This window comes from Panthera pardus, unplaced genomic scaffold, assembly GCF_024362965.1.
Source record: "Panthera pardus isolate Hobbes unplaced genomic scaffold, ASM2436296v1 HiC_scaffold_6, whole genome shotgun sequence".
Lineage (NCBI taxonomy): Eukaryota > Metazoa > Chordata > Mammalia > Carnivora > Felidae > Panthera > Panthera pardus.
Window position 1 is genome coordinate 29,107,353 of NW_026526991.1, and position 19,091 is coordinate 29,126,443.

At 40.3% G+C, this 19,091-nt stretch overlaps 2 long non-coding RNA genes across 2 annotated transcripts; one reads left to right on the top strand and one right to left on the bottom strand.

Annotated features, from left to right (window-relative positions):
* Window positions 1–73: 73 nt before the first annotated feature.
* LOC128775026 (uncharacterized) lies at window positions 74–17,563 on the bottom strand. Its single transcript, XR_008419600.1, has 3 exons — window positions 17,452–17,563; window positions 1,020–1,261; window positions 74–189 (listed from the first exon to the last, which is right to left on the bottom strand). It is a non-coding gene; the product is annotated as an uncharacterized LOC128775026 (long non-coding RNA).
* On the top strand, window positions 1,667–12,786 carry LOC109265311 (uncharacterized). The gene is made up of 4 exons (XR_002079115.2): window positions 1,667–1,763; window positions 7,455–7,590; window positions 7,953–8,126; window positions 12,069–12,786. It is a non-coding gene; the product is annotated as an uncharacterized LOC109265311 (long non-coding RNA).
* Window positions 17,564–19,091: the final 1,528 nt, after the last annotated feature.

Genomic DNA, 19,091 nt, shown 5'->3' on the forward strand with positions numbered 1-19,091 from the left:
AAAAATACACCAGTAGACCTGCGACCTAATACGTTTCCTAGGTGGCCCACCTCATTCACTGAAATACCTGTTTTTCTTCTTACAGATGTCATACTTATGCAGTCTCCGTGGTGCATTGCAGATGTTTCTTTGATTCATAATTTCCTCTAGGTGGCGATATTTTCAAAGAAGCCACGCCAGCACACCCACCTAATTAGAGAATTGAGCTATATCAGCACCCAGTATTTACACCTTACTCTAGCTACTATTTTAATCTCCACAAGACGAAAAACTACGATTTGGGACACCATAAGATTTTAAGTTCTGTCTCCAAAATCTAACAAATTGAAGAGATGGGTATTATCCACTTTAAAATTCTAAATACATGTTTGAGAAAAGATGTTCCAAACACATTTGTTTGAATTAAGCTAAGATTTTGATTTGTTAACAGGTGACGGAAACATGTTACTCAGATTTTAGTTTCTGGACTGTCTATAACCTCTTTTCTAAAACCCTGACATTATTATTTAATGTGATGCTTCATTGATCTCTTTAGATTGGTACTTGTTTTTTTCCACACTATCCACAATTGCTCTTTTGTGGGTATTCCATTGATGAATGAGGAAAAGTTGGTAAATAGTGCTAATCCCACTTCCATTTTAGATCCTTCCATAATCTATCAAAAAAAGAATGAGACAGGGCGCCAGGGTGGCTCAGTTGGTTATGCATCTGACTTCAGCTCTGGTCATGATCTCGTGGTTTGTGAGTTTGAGCCCCGCTTTGGGCTCTGTGCTGACAGCTCAGAGCCTGGAGCCTGCTTCAGATTCTGTGTCTCCCTCTCTCTCTGCCCCTCCCCTGCTCACTCTCTGTCTCTCTGTCTCTCTCAAAACTAAGTAAACGTTAAAAAATTTTTAAATTAAAAAAAAAGAGAGAGAGAAAGAGACAATAACACAGAAAAGACTCCTTTGATGTAGATAAATGTATGAGGTGGAAAGTACTCTACAATTCAGAAAGATAGGACTTTTTCTTTCCTTTCCCACCTTCTTTGGGTAATAGATGTCTTTCGGGACCTTCATCCAGCCACACTTGCCATTTGTATATATAAATTTAGCTTTCTTCTGTTTTGGAACTTCACCTTTTGCTTCTGTTTGTGTTTAAAATTTTCAGAGCTCCACCCTAAGGCTTTAACCTTCCAGAGATGTGAGGCTCACAATGATGAAGCATGACTCCAGTGTCTCTCTCCTAAATGCTGTCACAGACTAATTTGTAGGATCCAGTAATCCTTAAAAAAAAAAAAAAGAATATAGAATTAAAGTACCAATTAATATTTATATAGCTATTTGCAAGGCATTTTCACATTTTTGATATACTTTGATATTTTGAACAAACCTGGGTCATCAGAAAGCAAAAGTGATCACCATCCCCATTTTACAGATAAACCTCAAAGGAGTTAAGGTCTTTCTTTGGGGTTAAAATTGGTCACTGAAAACCCAGGCCCCAAAGCCTTTTGTTTTTCCTTTGTCAGCCCCGTAAGCTTTGGCTATGTCCAGCCGTTTACGTAAGACTCAAATTCTGTCCCTAGTGCCTTCCTTTGGCCTGGACCTGACCCCACACACCATGAGCACACTGCTGTATTCAGCAAGAGGAGTTTGTATTCAGCAAGAGGAGTTTGTATTCAGCAAGAGGATTTGAAGTGGTTTGTCTTGGAAGCTTCCGGGAGAGGATTTATTGAACCAACTTATGAGAACCTCCCAGCTTTCTGATTGGTGCCCTGAGCAATAAAGGTAAGCACTGGGGTTGAGGACACTCACACTAAAACTTCTGCCGGCATTCCATTTGGATCCTTGACAAGGTAAGCTCCATCTCTCTCACAATCTTCGCCTTGGCCACTGCCCAAAAGGCAAAGCCCATCATCCCCTGCGGTTTGTTTATCTATCTGCCCTCACCTAGAGTCCCACTGATGTCCCCTCTCTCTCGTCCTGCCCTCCTTTGCCCTCCTTCTGTGATCTTCCTCTGCTACCTCTGGAAACCTCCAGTCAGGGCCAGTTACAGAAATTGTAGGGCTCAAGTGCAAATGTGAACGTAGGGCTCCTTGCATGAAAAGGCAGGGGAAGAAGCTCTTTCCTTTCTTCTGTGCTCTCTTTCTGAACCAGTCACAGTGGTTTTTAAAAAATCGTTCCTTAATGTTTATTTACTTATTTTCGAAAAAGAGAGAGAGCACAAGCAGGAGGGCAGACAAAGAGGGAGACAGAGAATCCCAAGCAGGCTCCACGCTGTCAGCACAGAGCCCGACGTGGGGCTCAAACTCACAAACTGTGAGATCATGACCTGAGCTGAAATCAAGAGCTGGATGCTTAACCGACTGAGCCACCCGGGTACCCTAAAAAGATACTTAAGTGTCCTGTTCCCTTGGGTGAGGTACAAGTATAGAACCTCATGGGAGCCCAGACCCTGCCGTAGCACTTTCGGTGTGGGGCTTGCATTCCTCACCCCCTATTCATCCCCAAGTCCATACGTAGGCCCTCAGTGGGGGCAGCAACAGTCACTGATCGGTAGGGGTAGTGGGGTGCGGGGAGCAGGTGGCTGAGGCCTTGTCCAGGGAGGCAGGGAGGCAGGACAATAGGTGAGCCGAGGTTCTAAGCTCTCACACATTCTCCATTGTCCCATCAGATTTCATTTACAAAACAACTTGAAAGGTAAGATTATAAGAATTTCAAGGCAATGTCCACAGAGTGTTAGAGAGCAAGGCCCCATTTGAGGGCATTAGGAGCACACTCTGGAAGCTCACCTGCCCCATGAGGGGAGGCCTTCCCAGCATCTCTGTCTTTTCTCACATGGAACCTTCTGTCTTAAATCCGGTGCTCCTCCAAGGAACGCGGCTTCCCTTGAAGCTGCCTGAACATACACTGCTTATTCTCTCAAGTTCATGAAGACCAGCGTGAGGGTGGGAGGCATAACTCCTGCTCTGCAATGCTGCCCACTTGTAAACCATGACTCTCAGCCTAATGTGAGTAAGCACCACAGCAAGCACATGACCAAGGCCCTTCCACACTTTTCCTTTTCATCGATCAGGCACCCGTACACTCTCCAACTTGCAGGGATCATTGTATCGTCTCCAGAGCCCAATCTTCCTCATCACCCCAAACCTTGCCAAACCCCCTCTCTCTGCTGGAAACCCATGCCATAATAGCTATTTCACAGGCCCCTGGCCTCCACCCTACTTGTCTTCGTGTCCGCCATGTCACTTAATTTTGTTGTCATATCTCAGTCTTGCCGTAATCAGGGGCCACAAGACCAGTAAAATCTTAAATGTTCCTTTTCTATGGCAACTCTCTTCTCTTATTTTGTTCTCTAGCCCTGAAGAGCAGCTCTTCAAGAGAAGCACAACTTTTTAGGGACGAGCAAGGGAATGGCTTCTTGCGATGGAGTAGAGAGCAGGTTTTGATTTGGGCCTCAGGGTTTTAAATTGTCCCATATCAAATTGTCTCGTGTTTCATGTTTTAGTACTTCTGTAGTTGATGTCATGTGCTTTTGATAGTGTTATCACATTTCCAACTGTTTTATACATACACACGCAGACACACACACACACAATTTCCATTCTAGAAACTGGAGGAAAGAAAACGCACTTTCTTCTCCACACTCCATCCTGCCAGCTCTCTCCATGGTGGCCCACTACACATTTTTCTTAGATTTCACTGAGACTCTCAGACCCACCAACACTCATTTTTCTTTCACTCTGCGAAATCCTTCCTGGCTTCATTTTAATTAGTAATATGTCTAAATTTCACCATCTATCACTTGACCTGCTTTCTTGAAAATATCCTCAAATCCTTTGTTGTTGTTGTTGTTGTTGTTGTTGTTGTTGTTGTTTTTGGTTGCATCAGCCCAGAAAACCAGGAACTCAGGGTCACTAACAATGATTAAAAATAGTACTAAACATTCCATGCTTCATATGTCTCGCCTTGGTTTTATCTAATTTACTCTTCGCAGTGATCTTATGAGGTGACTATAATTATCCTCAATTTACAGCGAAGGAAACTGAGGACCGGCAAGACTCAGGTGACCTGTTCACGTTATTTCTGAAGTTAGAATGTGTGCTTCCCAAACTTGAGTCAGTGAGAATATCATGCAGAGATCTTACAAAATATGGTTTCTGGGATATCCACCTTGGATATTCTGATTTGGGAGGGTTTGCAAGTGGTGAACGAATCTGCATGTTTGACAAGCCTCCCAGGTGATTCTCTGAGGCTCTGTTGAGGTTCCCATGATTGTCCTTTCGTTAGGTTTTTATTTGGATCTCCCCTGGAAGAGGAAAGACTATGTGGAGGAGGAAGGCAGCTTAGGAAGCCCTCGCTCTTCCTTTGGATGCTCACAGTCCTATTATTATTGCCCTCCTGCAAGCGAAGTGAGACTAGAAAGATCTGTGTCCAAAACCAAACTGACTTTTAAACACAAATCGTACAATAAGTAATAGACCAGCTTTGTCAATTATAGGAAAAATAGTCTTATTCAAGTTACTGACACAACTTGAAACCATAGCATTAATTGATGGCAAATCGAAGGGTTTTTCTTTCTGTATGGATTCCTTTCTTTTTCTTTTGTTTTTGTTGTTGTTGAGTTTGACAATTGTGACTTTTAATAAAATTCTTCAATGGTATTCTATAAACTGTTACAATATTTCCACTTCTGACCATGAGAAAGTAAAACAGGCAGGGACATGTACTGGCTTCTTTGTATAATTATTCACCTAGAGATTATAAGATAGATGAGTGATATTACAAATTTTGTTAAAATGAAACATTATAAAAACATCTTATCATTAAACACGTGATTTTTAAATATATCAATAGCAGAAACACCCAGCATGTTTGTTTAATAGCCTGTGATTTTTCTTTTTTTTTCAATTTTTTCAATTTTTATTTATCTTTCAGAGAGAGAGAGAGAGAGAGAGCGTGAAAAGGGGAGGGACAGAGAGAGAGAGGGAGACACAGAATCCAAAGCAGGCTCCAGGCTCTGAGCTGTCAGCACAGAGCCCGACGTGGGGCTGGAACTCACGAACTGTGAGATCATAATCTGAGTCGAAGTCAGACACCTAACTGACTGAGCCACCCAGGTGCCCCTTTCTTTTTTTTTTCTTTCCTGTTTTTTTTTTTAATGTTTATTCATTTTTGAGAGAGAAAAAGAGAGAGTAGGGAGGGACAGAGAGAGAGAGGGAGAGAGAGAATTCCAAGCAGGCTCCGCACTGTCAGTGCAGAGCCTGACCTGGCACTTAAACTCACGAACCCTGAGATCGTGACCTGAGCCGAAGTCAAGAGTCAGACGCTTCACCAATGGAGCCACCCAGGAGCCCCGATAACCTGTGATTTGTCTGACTTGCTAATAACCTATATGTTGTAAACCGTACTGCTTTTGAAAGTCTGGGACTCTACATGCATTGCAGGGTGTTTTACCTTTCCATAATTCCCTTACTTGCATGTTCACCTGATTTCACTGCATTCATAGTATTCAGTGTATCTGGAGAACTTCTGAAATGTTACATTCCATTTTTTTCCCTTATGTCAGTGGCTGCTTTATTAGATGGAGACAGCTGGGATAACATATGTTTCTTTAAAAGAAACCTTTAAAATTTAAAATTTGAAGAACACACTTTAAAAATCCACCAAAAAGTAGGGTGAATTTTGCCTCTTATGAGATTTATGAGATATTTTAAAGGATTTAAACACCAGCTTGTCAGAAGCCATACCCTACACTTGAAAGCACATTGCAACAGGAATTAAATCCAGAGATCTTTTCATTAATTTTTGGTGCAGTTTCATATAAGTCATTTAAATCATTATATGCCTTTATTTACAAATCAGTGTTAATAAGGCTTGTCTGGGTACCTCAGAGTATGTATTTCAAGACGAGATGAAGCAATGCAAGTAACAACTGATGGATGAAGAGTGGGAGACAAGGGCGGGGAAACACAGTGTTTACCGGGCATTCATTCTGTTTACTGGTCATCCATTTGGTGTTAGGCACCAGGCCAAGCACATCACATAGATTTTTCCATTCAGTCTTCACAAGCGCTTCCATAAAGTAGACCTATTATTCCACATATTAAGGCCAGGATAGTAAGGCTCTAAGAAATTAAGTAATTTGCTTAAGGCCAAAAAGTAAATTGCAGAGCCCTATTGGCAAATTCTTTTGACTCCACCTTTCACACGTATCAAGAATCAGTCACTTCTCACCACCTCCACTGTTGCCACCCAGGCACAAGCTACCACCAAGGCTTGCCTAGGCCACTGCAATAGCTTAACTCCTATTCTATTTTTGCCTTTGTCGCCCGACAGTCTGTTCTTAACACATGAGAGGGAGCCATTTAAAATTCGTCAGATCATTCACACCTCTGTTCAGAAGCCTCAGATAACTTCCTAACTCATTCAGAACAAATGCCAAAGTCCTTAATAAGTCATAGACCCCTATGCATTATCTGGGGTCCTGCCTCCTGATATTTCTTTGGCTTTGACCTCTTAGGAGTCTGTGCTTTGCAGGCTCTAATCCAGCCACACTGGCCAGCTGTGTACATCCCCATGCATTTCCCTCACCTTGCTCTTTGTCAAACACTGCAGTCATGCTCCTTCTTGGGCCTTTTGCATGGGACTGTTCTCTCCAACAGAAATTCTCTGTCCCTAGCCATCGACTTGTGTCTCTTCCTCGTCTTGTTCAAATACTTGCTCCAACGTCACCTTCTTAACAAAGCTTTGTCTAAATTGCTTCATTCCCAAACTTGCCCTCTCCCTTGCTTTATTTTCTCCTTGCAACACATCACCATCTGCCACAGGGAAAAAGAATATATCATTTTGATGACATCTCCCATTTCTCCACTAATAGATAAACATCATGGAGGTAGGCACTCATGTGTTTTCACTGTTGTATCCTTTTGGGGAGTGTCCTGAGGTTGAGCTCCTTTCTTGTTTTGTTGCTGTTGTTGTTGTTTTGTTCTGTTTGTTTGTTTAATGTTCATTTATTTTGAGAGAGAGACAGAGTGCAAGCAGGAAAGGGGGAGAGAGAGAGAGAGAGAGAGGGAGACACAGAATCCAAAATAGGTTCCAGGCTCTGTCAGCACACAGCCCGACAAGGGCTCGAACTCATGAGCCATGAGATCATGACCTGAGCCAAAGTCGGATGCTCAACTGACTGAGCCACGCAGGCGCCCCTGAGTTCCTTTCTTGTAATTGCTCTTGGATGAAGGAGATATGTCTCACCAAGGTAAATGCCTTCCCTGGAGAAGCCCCCACTCAGTGACCAGTGAATGAAGCGATGAAGAACCAGACCCCTTCCCACAATCTGCGACAACCATGAGGGGCCATCTAGCTCAAGAGCTCCCAGGAGACAGGCCAAGGCCCTTTGTGCAACCACGTGTTTACAATTCATCTTCTCCCTCTGCCCAATTTTGCTTCTCTCACTTTTTTCTAATTGTTGTTCCTTAGAGTACAGCCCAATAAACCTCCTGCAAGCAAATTTCCATCTCAGATGTTCTTTCCTTGGGAACCCAATCTATGCCCACCACCAACAAAAATCATGTCAAACAGTAGGCGCTTCAACAAATATCATTTCAATAACTAGGTAAATAAATCAATGAATGAATAAACTAGGATAACACAGGTTCAGAACCTGTATTCCAGAGTCAGAAAGATCCTGCATATGAATCCCCACTCTACCTCTCAATTCCTGTGACTTAGAATTCCTCACTTAATTAATTTCCCTCATCCATGAAAGACATTATACCAGTATCTTTCTCAGAAACTTTTTGTTAAGATTAGATGAGAGAAAGCTTATAAGACTCCCATCCTAGTAAACGGAACATTTAAGTTCTTAATAGATGCTATAAAAATAATCATTACTCTTACTATTTCTTCAAGAAATGTGGCCAACTTCCTACATCAAGAGTTATTTCTTTCTGTCGCTTGATTCAAATCTATTACCAGGTGAGAATATGAAGAAGGAAATAAATGAAGACACTTACCTTCATCATCCCTGGGACAATATACATGAGAGTAAAGGTGGGGAACACAAAAACAGTCATTATGGACACAGGTTAAATAGACTAAATAAAACTATAGTCACAGACTGCTTGATCAGAAAAATAGTGGAATATACCAGTAAGTATTATAATTCTGTTAGGACGGTACTGGACTTAAGTTAGGCTGTCATCTAAGTGATTCTAACAGTTACATATGAAGGAATATTTCAAGATCTCTGGCTAAAGTTTATTCCAGTATTTAATCCCTCAGTGCCGTCAGATTCTCCTTCAAATAACTTTTCATCTGTTTCTGAAATTTTAATCTATTGCATCCAGTTTTGGCTACTATACGAATACAAGACCACTGATCTCTGTCTTTTTTGAGCCTCAAATACAGTATTCTAATTAATCGATGAGTTATTTACTGAACCTTGTGCCAAATACTGGACTGGGCTTGAAGACAAGTTCTAATTCACGTTCCTCCTTGCTGTTCTCTGACCTCTTTGGAGGCCCAGAGTCCCTTTCATCTTTTATAATTGTCTCATTTTCATTTTTGTAGATTTTCTTTGAATGAGCTCCAATTTCTCTACAACTCTCATAAATACTTCAGGAAAGGCTTGATTATTGCCAAATATGGGAGAAAGATTACTACTCATGATAAGCTTGTCATACTCCTATTAATATACTCCAGCATAATGTTAGCTTTTAAAAAAATTGCTTTATGCTGCTGAATCATACGATTTGTGTTAAATGATGAGTTTTAAGCCATTTCCCCCTTGGTATTTGAGCACACAAAGTCTTTCTTAAATCAATTGAATTTGTTTTTTTGTTCCTCACTGTACTTTCATTTAAGCTTGGTAAATCCAATCCTACTTTTTCTTTTTAGTTGTTTTTTCTACACTTTCAAGCTGAATTCTCTCTCTCTCTTTCTTTTTTTTTTTTTTTTTCCAAAGAATTGGCAATTCTTCCTATACCCTTCCTGGTTTAATTCAATTCAACACAATAGTTGGCACCTACTATGTGACAGGCATGTGCTAGATGGAATTATGGGCACAGAATTATTAAACATGAGCTTTATTAAGAAGTTCTTAATATTTCAAGTGCCAAAATAGAGAAATGCACGCATTCAGAGGGAGGTCAGTAGGTGGCTTCCTGGTGGAGGTAATGCTAACTTGAATTGCAATGATTAAATAGGAATTAAATAATGAAGAAGACGGGAGCCCAGCATTCCAGGAAAGGGGTAGTTACTATACAATTACAAGTTTAGAGACTTAAGATAGTAAATGTATGGGGAGACTATAAACAGCTTCTCATCACTAGTATAGAATGCAAGCTGAGGAATCGTAAGAAACTTTATAAACATCATTTCAACCTAAGGAACTAATAAAATATTATCTAATCTTTGGCTGGCCAGTGGTTAATCACCCTTAGTACCATTGATCCTCATTATTTGCAGATTCCATGTTTGTGAATTTGCCTACATGCTAACATTTACCTGTGATCCCAAGACCAATATCCAGGTGCTTTTGTGGATATTCACAAGCTTGTGCAGAGTGGTGAAAAGTTAAGTCGACCAACCCGCACATTCCCAGCTGAGGTCCGACAAGATGACTCCCCTACTTTCTTATTTCAGCTCTCCTACTCTAAGCAAGCATCCTTTCTGAGGTCTACTTAGTGCCATGTGCGTTTGTATTTTGTGCTTTGGTGATTTTGCTACTTAACATGGGCCCAAAGTGTAGTCTGCATAGTTCAGGAGCACTGCAAAGTGCAAGAAGGGTGTGCTGTGATTTCTGGGGAAGATATGGATGTTAGCTAAGCTTCACAATTAACAAGGCTAAACTAATCGGAAGAGAACCCTGTCTCCACACAAAGTCACGGCCGAGCCCGAACTTCGACTTTTCCTCAGTATGGAGGGTAACTTGGCATTTAGTGATTTCAGCACATTGTCAGTACTGCCAACCCATGCTTACCTTTGAGCATCGCTGCCAGTGAAGTCCTCGAGTGAAAAGTGTCGGCAGGGAATCTGTGCCAACTACGTACAGTTCCACCAAAGTGGGTGTGAATTGCCTTTGTAGATCTTCAATGAGTCTTTATTGATGGTGACTATAATGGCGGTGACGATGATGACGAAAATGGGCAAATGCTGCACATTCACCTAAAATGAAGCAGCTGCACCCAGACTAGGAAAATACATGCTGTGAGGGCACGTTCAATACAACTAAGTCAATCTGATGCTTAACAAACTGCTTCTTCACGCACGGCTTTGTACTAGGATCGACCATGGGCAACACAGACTCTGTCCACAGGAAGTTTGCAATCTAGTGGATTTGTGAGGGTAAGACCGTTGTTTACAGTGATGTATATTAAGGAGACATAAAGAGAAGGGATTAAAGTGTTACGGAGTTTTAATGGTGATCAAAATCATACTTGGTAGTGGGGGAAATCTCTAAAAACGCTTACAAGGGAGATCATAAGGGAGATCATGTTTGAGCTAACCTTGGAAAGAACATGATCAAAGCCAGGAAAACATGAGGCATTCAGAGGAGAAAGCATCCAGCTTGCTGGATGTGAAGGTAAGAAGCAAGAAATGTGACTAGAAAAGAAGGCTGCACTCAAATGCAATTGGAAGTGTTTGAGCAGAGGAAAAATAGCAGGAACGTTCCACCTTTGGAAGTTTCATCTTTTGAGAGAGGGCTGGAAGAGGCAGGTGAACAGTTAAATCATTCTGGATGCAGATCCTGAGGGAGATTTTGAAGCCCAGGGACAGGTGGCTGCAGGAGTAGTGGAAAGGGGGCAGACATGGCACATTTTGTTGCGCCTGCACACACAGGAAGCTAAGTCTTACAGAGCTGAGTTCTATGGGCAGAACGGGTTGATGGTCATAGGAAATTCAGGCGAAGCGCCTGACTGGATTCCATTTTATACAAGTTGAGTTTCAGAGTATCAACAGATACGTAAGTGAAAATACACAAGTGGACACTTGGCAAATTGGGTACGGGTCATGAGAGAAATTGGAATAGGATTGGTTATTTGAAAGACATCTGCTTAAAAAACAGTCTTAAATCTTATAAAGTGAAAATCCTTTCACGAAAAAGTGAAAGCAATCAAAATATGTCCCACATGTAGAAATGTGTATATAAAAATATATAGCATACATGTGTTTAAACGTGTTGTCTCACTGAATTCTCAGTGTAATTTTGTGGGTCAGTTATAGATTGAAAAACGGGTGGAAACTCTTTCATTTAGAAATCAGGAAGGAAAAACTAACCCCCCCCCCCAATTAAGGAGAAACGGAAGAAAATGAGGGTGGAGGGTGGTGGAAAGAGCTCTTAAAATTCAAAGGCTCTTTCCTTGTTTTTCCTTAACCAGGTGCCTATTATTTATTTCTTATGTAGCCTGCTAGACTAGGATTCCAACTGGTATTCCTGACTTTCTTTCAGTTCATCAATGCTCCATTCATCTGCTAGAGTGATCTTGAAAACGTTGCTATAATTTTTTGTTCCTCTGCTTAAATACCTACAGCGGTCCCTCCTTTCTTATCACAATGTCAAAGCCCCCTGAGTTGTCATTCCCAGCACCCTTGGCTCTGAGCTCACTCTGGGGCACTTGGCATTTTTCAGACCCAGCAATGTAGGTTCAGATCTGTAAAACATTTCTGCTGTTGCTCGTTCCTGCCCACGAGCTTACCTCCTCCCAAATACTAGCAAAATCTTATTTAGCCTACAAGTTCCAGATCAAATGTAACGCCCTCAGATGCTTTTCTGATTTCCATATCCCGAGCAAATGTTCAGTCCTGTGTTGCCCAAGTAGCCAGCCCCGAATGATGTTGGATTAACAATTCTCGGTGCTCATGGGAACCTGACAGGATTGATTCCTTTGAAGGAATTGCATAAAACTAAGCAACCAAACATGGAATAAGTCTAGGTTTGTTTGCTCGCTTTTAAGTAAAATATTAGGACACGTGTAAATTTGAAGCCCTATCTATGTTAATATCAGAGTAAATTTAATTAAAAACTGCCTTGGGTGTATATGAAAGCTACCAAAGTGTAACCAGTGTTTTTTTGCATTCCGTACCACCTAGATTTGCTCAGACATGAAGTATGTTACGAAGAATGGTGGCTTCAGCAAACATTTGCTACAGACAAGGGACTACTTTAATGTACGCCTATTGTGAAAAAGATTATAAAGGATGGTTCTTTCAAGCAGTCCTCTGTTATTGCATATACACAATCAGATTATAAACATTTTCTGTAAGGCCATGTTTGAAACAACTCTGTGGATGTGAAGTTATAAAATAACAACAGTGTTTAGTTTGATTCTTTTGGGACGTGACTCAATATGCAGTTTCAGAAACACAAACTGAACTTCTAATTATTACTCAGTGGGCGTGATCTTAAAGCCCGCCGTCTGCCTATCGGTTGAACTCTCTAAACCGATAAAAGGGTGCTGTATTACTGAAGACACAGCACAGGCAAGAAAAACTTTCAGAGCTTCAAGCCATGAAAATTACATTTCACTTCTGCCCTTTTAAAAATGTGTATGAGATCCAGCCATAGACCGTCTCACAGCAGAGTCAACATGCCTTTCCAGGCTTTACTACCAAGCAAGGGTTTTATAATACAGGCAAATTATAATGCAGATATGTATTAAAACTGTTGAATGAGGACAATTTGTACCTTGTACTTCCCAAGAATTTTTCCAAGAGACTTTTGTTCTTTTTTTGTTACAGATCTAGGCAAAATTAAATAAAAGTTGATAGCCTGAGGAAACAAACTTTACAAAAGGCAAGCTAATTAAAATATTGCTGAACACTGAAGAAATTTTGACAGATGTCTTATTTCGGCATTAATTCACAACTTCAGACCTTAACGAAAATTCTACTCCGTCTTTTGTTCTTGCCGATATCCAAACCCTCTCACCCTCTGCTTTATGTAAAAGTGTTTCCAGGCAACCCCATCATAACTATTGCTTTTGTCTCATACCCTTTGTCCACCTCAATTCTTTTGTCATTTCTGTTACATAGATAGGCAACTCCAACTATACCTTTGCTACTTACGGAACCTATTTGGCATTGATTCATCCTATCTAATCCTATTCTCTCGCATTCATAATGGGTAAAAACATAAAAATACATAAGTAAATCTCTCTTCCCCCAAAACTATTTTTGAACCCCTTTCCTTTATCACCTTTATCTGTCTTGCAGATAGATAAACACTCCTATTCTTCCCTGCCTTTATTTTTTCTCTAATGCCAAACTAGAAGTTATGGCAGGGGTCAGCCTCCTCTGTACTTCATACTGCTACTTCTTTTTAAATTTTTTAACATTTATTTATTTTTGAGAGACAGAGACGGAGCATGAGAGGGGGTTGGGGGTTGGGTTAGAAGCAGAGAGAGAAGGTGACACAGAATCTGAAGCAGGCTCCAGGCTCTGAGCTGTCAGCACAAATCCTGAGGTAGGGCTCGAACTCATGAACCGTGAGATCATGAACTGAGCCCAAGTCGGATGCTTAACCTATGGAGCCACCCAGGTGTCCCCGTACTGCTACTTTTAAGGACATTTAATGTATCATGTTAAACAATATATATTTACCAGATCCAGTCCATCTCATTTTGGGGTGTCAATCTTTTAGAATCACTCTTGCTGCTGTCTCCTCACATGTTTCTCCTTAAGCTTGTTCATTGCATCAATTTCACCTGCTGACGCACCCAGTTTCCTTAAGGCTACTTATTCTGCACAGAACTACTGTCTTGTGACTCATCATGCTGGAAGTAACCATTAGAAGGTGTCCTATCTCCTTTGAGATCTCCAACCCAGCACCTTCCCTCTTCCACCATAGGTTACTTTCAGTTTAATACTCTTACTCAGCTGTTCTGCAACCTAATAAGCAATAATATAATTAAAGCATTTAGAATCTTAAAATAACAGAGGTTTCTATAGCAGTAACCTTTTTTCTCTCCTAAACTTTTGGCTCAATTACTTCAGTACTAGCACAATCAAAGCTCTCGTCTTCCTGAAACTTTTCAAGCCACTGATGTCAAGTCCAAGTCAGAATTCCTTCCTAGTAACCACGGCCTAACTTCCCCTAACAAGCCCACAGAGTAATCCTTAGGAAAGATACAGAACCACAGGGAACTGAACAATTAGAGTCTTGCTTTCCATTTTTAGCTGGCCTTCACCACTATCTGGTACTCTGATTATTCATGTATAATTAATTCCCCAGTGAATTTTCCATACTTCCTAGTCTAGGTCTGCTGAAGGGTAACTGGAAGTCCTCAATCTCATGGTTCCTTCAATCCGTATAGTTGGTATTTAGATTTATTTTACAGAGATGCATTTATTTGTCATAAGCAATCAACACTAAGACCTGAGACGCTAACACTGTAAGAAACTAAAAGGAGGCTCGGGCTGAAAACCAATCCACACCAGAAGATTCTAACATGTGTTACGGTGGGGCAAAAAAAAAAGTTATAATTGAGAACTTCCTAGTCCGAGAGAAAGAGAATGAAGTATTTTAGGTCATCGGTATGAGGAAGGAGGTTCAGGAGGGTAAAACAGATCCACCTTGAGGGACTTGGTGAGAATCCGGAAGTCATAGAAAAGAGATCTGAAATATAGTCTAGGGAATATGGGATAGGGACCAGAAAAATGAGGCTTCAGAACTCAGTTCCAAAGAAAGTCGATGCATTATCAGGCAGAGCCTGAGACACGGGGCTCAGAAGCAAGAATGATCTTGATGCCAAATAGTGCCTTCTGAGGTCAGGAGCCTAGAGCTAAACTATTCACAGGATGCAAGGGGTGAACTAGGTCCACAGTAAGAGTGGAAACGCTCCTGGGAGCGTTTAGGAATGGGAGCCAATAGGAATGATAATAAGGATGAAGCAGTGAAGAGAATGGAGTGAAGGAGCATCTTAGCACAGATGCTTGTATCCCCTTTCCTTCATGTCTGTGCACCGACGCATATCTGTATCTGTTTAAAATTTTTCTTCAGATTCACAAGAGGAAATGCCTCTAAATACAACTAACTGTTGCGTTTGTTTGATTGTTTTCTCAGACAAGACATTTTGCTTGCAGAGTCCGTGGAGGGTTTCTTTAAATATTTTAATTTTCTCTGCTTTGAGAGCTGGGTCTTACACCCGCACGACTCGTTATGATTTCAGTTATCCGCGCATGTGGTATTTTAAGGGCCATATTACGAAGGGGAAGACACCTGGAAACTTATTCTGATATTGTCATTTTACTGCCCTAGGATGGGAGATGGTCTCAATTTAGAGGCCTTCAGTTGCTCTTCCCCTGAGAATAGCTGTGGTTTCATTGAGTTCCTCTTTTTGTTTGACGTTTAATACTTGATACTTTTCGCATGGATTAGAGTATCAAAACCACTCTGCAGAACTAGAGAGGCTCATTGGAAGGTAATTCATAGCAAAAAAAAAAGAATCAAAATTATAGGATGTCCTTGTGTCTCTAGTAACTGAGGCTGCAACAGCCAGTCAACTAATCTTTTATTTGCAAAACACAATATTTTATTAATAAAAATAAAGGTAACTATTTCACCTGGATTGTAAACCACACCCTTCTACTCTCTTCTAGAACATTGTTCTTACAATGCTCTTTTTAACAGTCTCATATGGGTTCCTGACCTTCTGCCTTCAATTTCCTCTAGTCTCTGCCCTTCCAAAAAAATTAAAGTCATTTTTTTTAACCTGACTGTACTTCTATTTTAACTCTCGCCTTCCTCTTTCTTAGCAACTTTTTTAAAAGTTTATTTATTTATTTTGAGAGATACAGAGACAACGCCAGTGGGGTGGGGCAGAGAGAGAGAGAGAAAGAGAGACAGTGAAAGAGAGAGAGAATCCCAAGCAAGTTCCATGCTCAGTGCAGAGCCTGATGCGGGGCTCAAAACCACGAACCATGAGATCATGACCTGAGCCAAATCCAAGCGTTGGGCATTTAATTGAGCCACCCAGCTGTCCCTTTTCTGGCAGTTTTTAAGTCAAGTACCTGCCACTGTCAGACAATCTTGAAGAAATCATACTAAGTCATTTCAAACTCTGTCAATCTAAAACAGGGTAACGAAATTTACATGTCTTCTTGTAATAAAGTTCTATAATTCTAAAAGTATGTTTTTAAAGATTTGCAGGGGCACCTGGGTGGCTCAGTTGGTTAAGCATCCTACTCTTGATTTTGGCTCAGGTATTGATCTCACCGTTCATGAGTTCAAGCCCCGCATGGGGCTCTGCGCTGACAGTGGGAGCCTGCTTGGGATTCTCTCTCTCTCTTTCTCTGTCTCTGTCTGTCTCAAAATAAATAAATAAAATAAAAAAATAAAGATTTGCAATTCTAGAGAAGGTTAATAATGAAAACCTACATAAGAGTTAATTTGGTTAAACTCCTTATTTTATAAAGGAGAAATTAATTATTCTTTAGGATATAGTATGTGACTGAACAATATTTTTACTCATGATTTATATTTGCCCAATTGATAGCATCAATATGTAACATTTAAACTACTAAATAGGGATCAGTAGCTACTATTTTGAAGAAAATAAAGCACAACTCTATAAATGTATATAGAGTAATACCACTCTAACAATACTATATATTTTTTCAGTGTATCTGGCATTTAATACACCCAGTAATTATTGCACAACATTTCAGATTGAGAAATGTGGGCATCTATTTTGTATGTCAATTATGATAGCAGCAGGTATAAGTTTTTTGGCCTATTTACTCCTTTACTGGGTAGAATAGGGGACCAAGGAATGTCAAAAATATCCAACACGTATATAGTACTTACTGTGTGTTCAGACAGTGTCCTGTTTTTTAAATATATATTCTATATGTATCAACTCATTCAGTCTTCACAACAACCCTAGGAGATACCTATTTTAGAGATGAATAACCTGAGGTTCAAAGAAGTCAAGTAACTTGCCCAAGGTATGTGGAAAATTTGGAATTCGAATACAGGCACTGTGGACCACGTTTTTATTCTAAGGGTGCTTTCTTCTGCTTCATATCAGGATCCTCTTTTCTGTCCATCTCTTAGCTTTGCTTGTCTCTTCTTTGCTCGATTAACGTGCTGTCTCTCCCACTTTGTAAAAATGGCCACCTGCAATACTGATGGAAAGATACAAATTTTCCCTTCCCTCCACATGAAAAGTCCAGGGGGGAAAGTAGTCAAGTTAACCTAATCGCTGCAGCCAAGAAAGTGCTGTGATTGGATAGATTTCAGTCACGTGACAAGCTTTTACCCAGCAGAGATCCATCCATTAAAACCACTTCAAGACAGATATTAATTTTGCTAAATATAGCAATCTTTGAAGTAGATTCTAGAGTGGGCTAAATGAGAATTGAGAAGTATGAGACATGAACTTACCCCAATCCCTGTTTTGAATTTTGTTTTGTTTCGTTTGTTTCTGGCAAGTATAATTCAAACCCAAATTTTGAAAGTCAAAGAGAAACCCACCAGATTCCTTGTGTTCTCAGTTAACTCAGCTGACACAGTTCTTTCCATCTGGTCCCAGGAATTCTTGTGGTCCCATCTTTCATGATAATCTTGGTATGGTGCACATGCTACTAAATATATTGGTAGAAAGAGGGGAAGGAAAGAGTTTCAGTATACCTTATGAGCGCTTTTCACTTACCGAGGTTTTTTAGAATAAAAACCTGGTGAGGAGCTGATTTTTTTTCTCCAATTCCCCTATACATCAGACTAATGTTTCCTTGAGTGGAAAATGATACAAACACAGTTTTGTTTTTTACCCCAGAATCCTTGGGCTTTATACATTTTATGATCTATATACTATAAAGGTTACTGAATTCTGCTTGCTCAAGAATGCTATGCTTATTAAATGAGATAATGTATGTAAAGAACCAGAACATAAGAAAAATATCCATATGTTTTTTTTCTTTCCTATTAGATTAGAAGTCGGTAGAGAATCAGTCATCAGCATTCCTTTCCAACTTCCAATTCGATGTATGTCACCTCCACATACTTGTTTCCAAAGTTTTCAAAATTAGTAAATCCAACGTGATGCCAAGTGCAGTGGTTTACAAGATATAATTTCCCAAATTAGCACCATCACCCTTACTGGGCACTCAGAAATGCAGTCTGGGGCTTGACCCCCACTGAATCAGAAATTCCAGGGGTGGAGCCCCAGTAATGTTTTAACAAGCCTTCAAGGTGATGCTGATGTATATTGACCTTAAAAACCACTGTCAGAGGGACTTTCTCTCTCCCTTTCGCAGGGCCACCTTCCCTTGCCTCAGTGATAAGGGACTGCATTCTTTACTAATTAGTATTTAAACAGAAATTTATGCCAGAGAGTTAACAATCGATCCCATATGATTCTCTTCAAAACACAGAATGTTATCATCAGGTCTTCAACAGAACTGGGGCAATATTTCTTGGCTTACCTATTTTGTGCTTGCCAATAACACTCTGATTTGACATCAATACGATATGTTCCCTGAATCTTGCTTGTGGTATAAGGTGTTTATCTCTTTGGGGACTGTGGCTGATCCATATATTCAGTGGGATCCTTTTCACAGTTTAACTTCTTAGTCGGTGAAGCTACCAGAGTCTTTTCCTTGCACTGCCATGTAAAATATAAACATTAAAACAGTGGAATAGATGGTTGAGGGTCATTTTTGGTGACTCCTCTGGGCAATTTTCAATAATGCCCAGTGAAAGCGCTATTCATCATTTTTTTTCTGACAATATATCTCTAGCATAGTATTCATAAATATTTGATTGACTCTCGCAGGCTAGAAATCTCCTAGTAGATAATATAACATGTCATGTTTTTTTGCACGAATCATTTGGATCACCACCATAAAAAATGGTGTACATTCTTCCATTGATACAATGTACTCAGCTTACATTCAATATACCACAAAACCCCATGGTATACAGGCAAGCCTTGTTGGTTCAGGTAGAATTAGTTTTCTTGTAACAGTTGGAAGTTATGCATCAATATGCATTTACTCTCTAGTTTTAACAGTCAGTCCATACTTACTCATCTAAGTAGTTTCAGCCTATTTGCAGATAAGTTGCAATAATTATGGCAGTTCAACAGTCTATACTTTTCTGCTGTGAAGGACAAG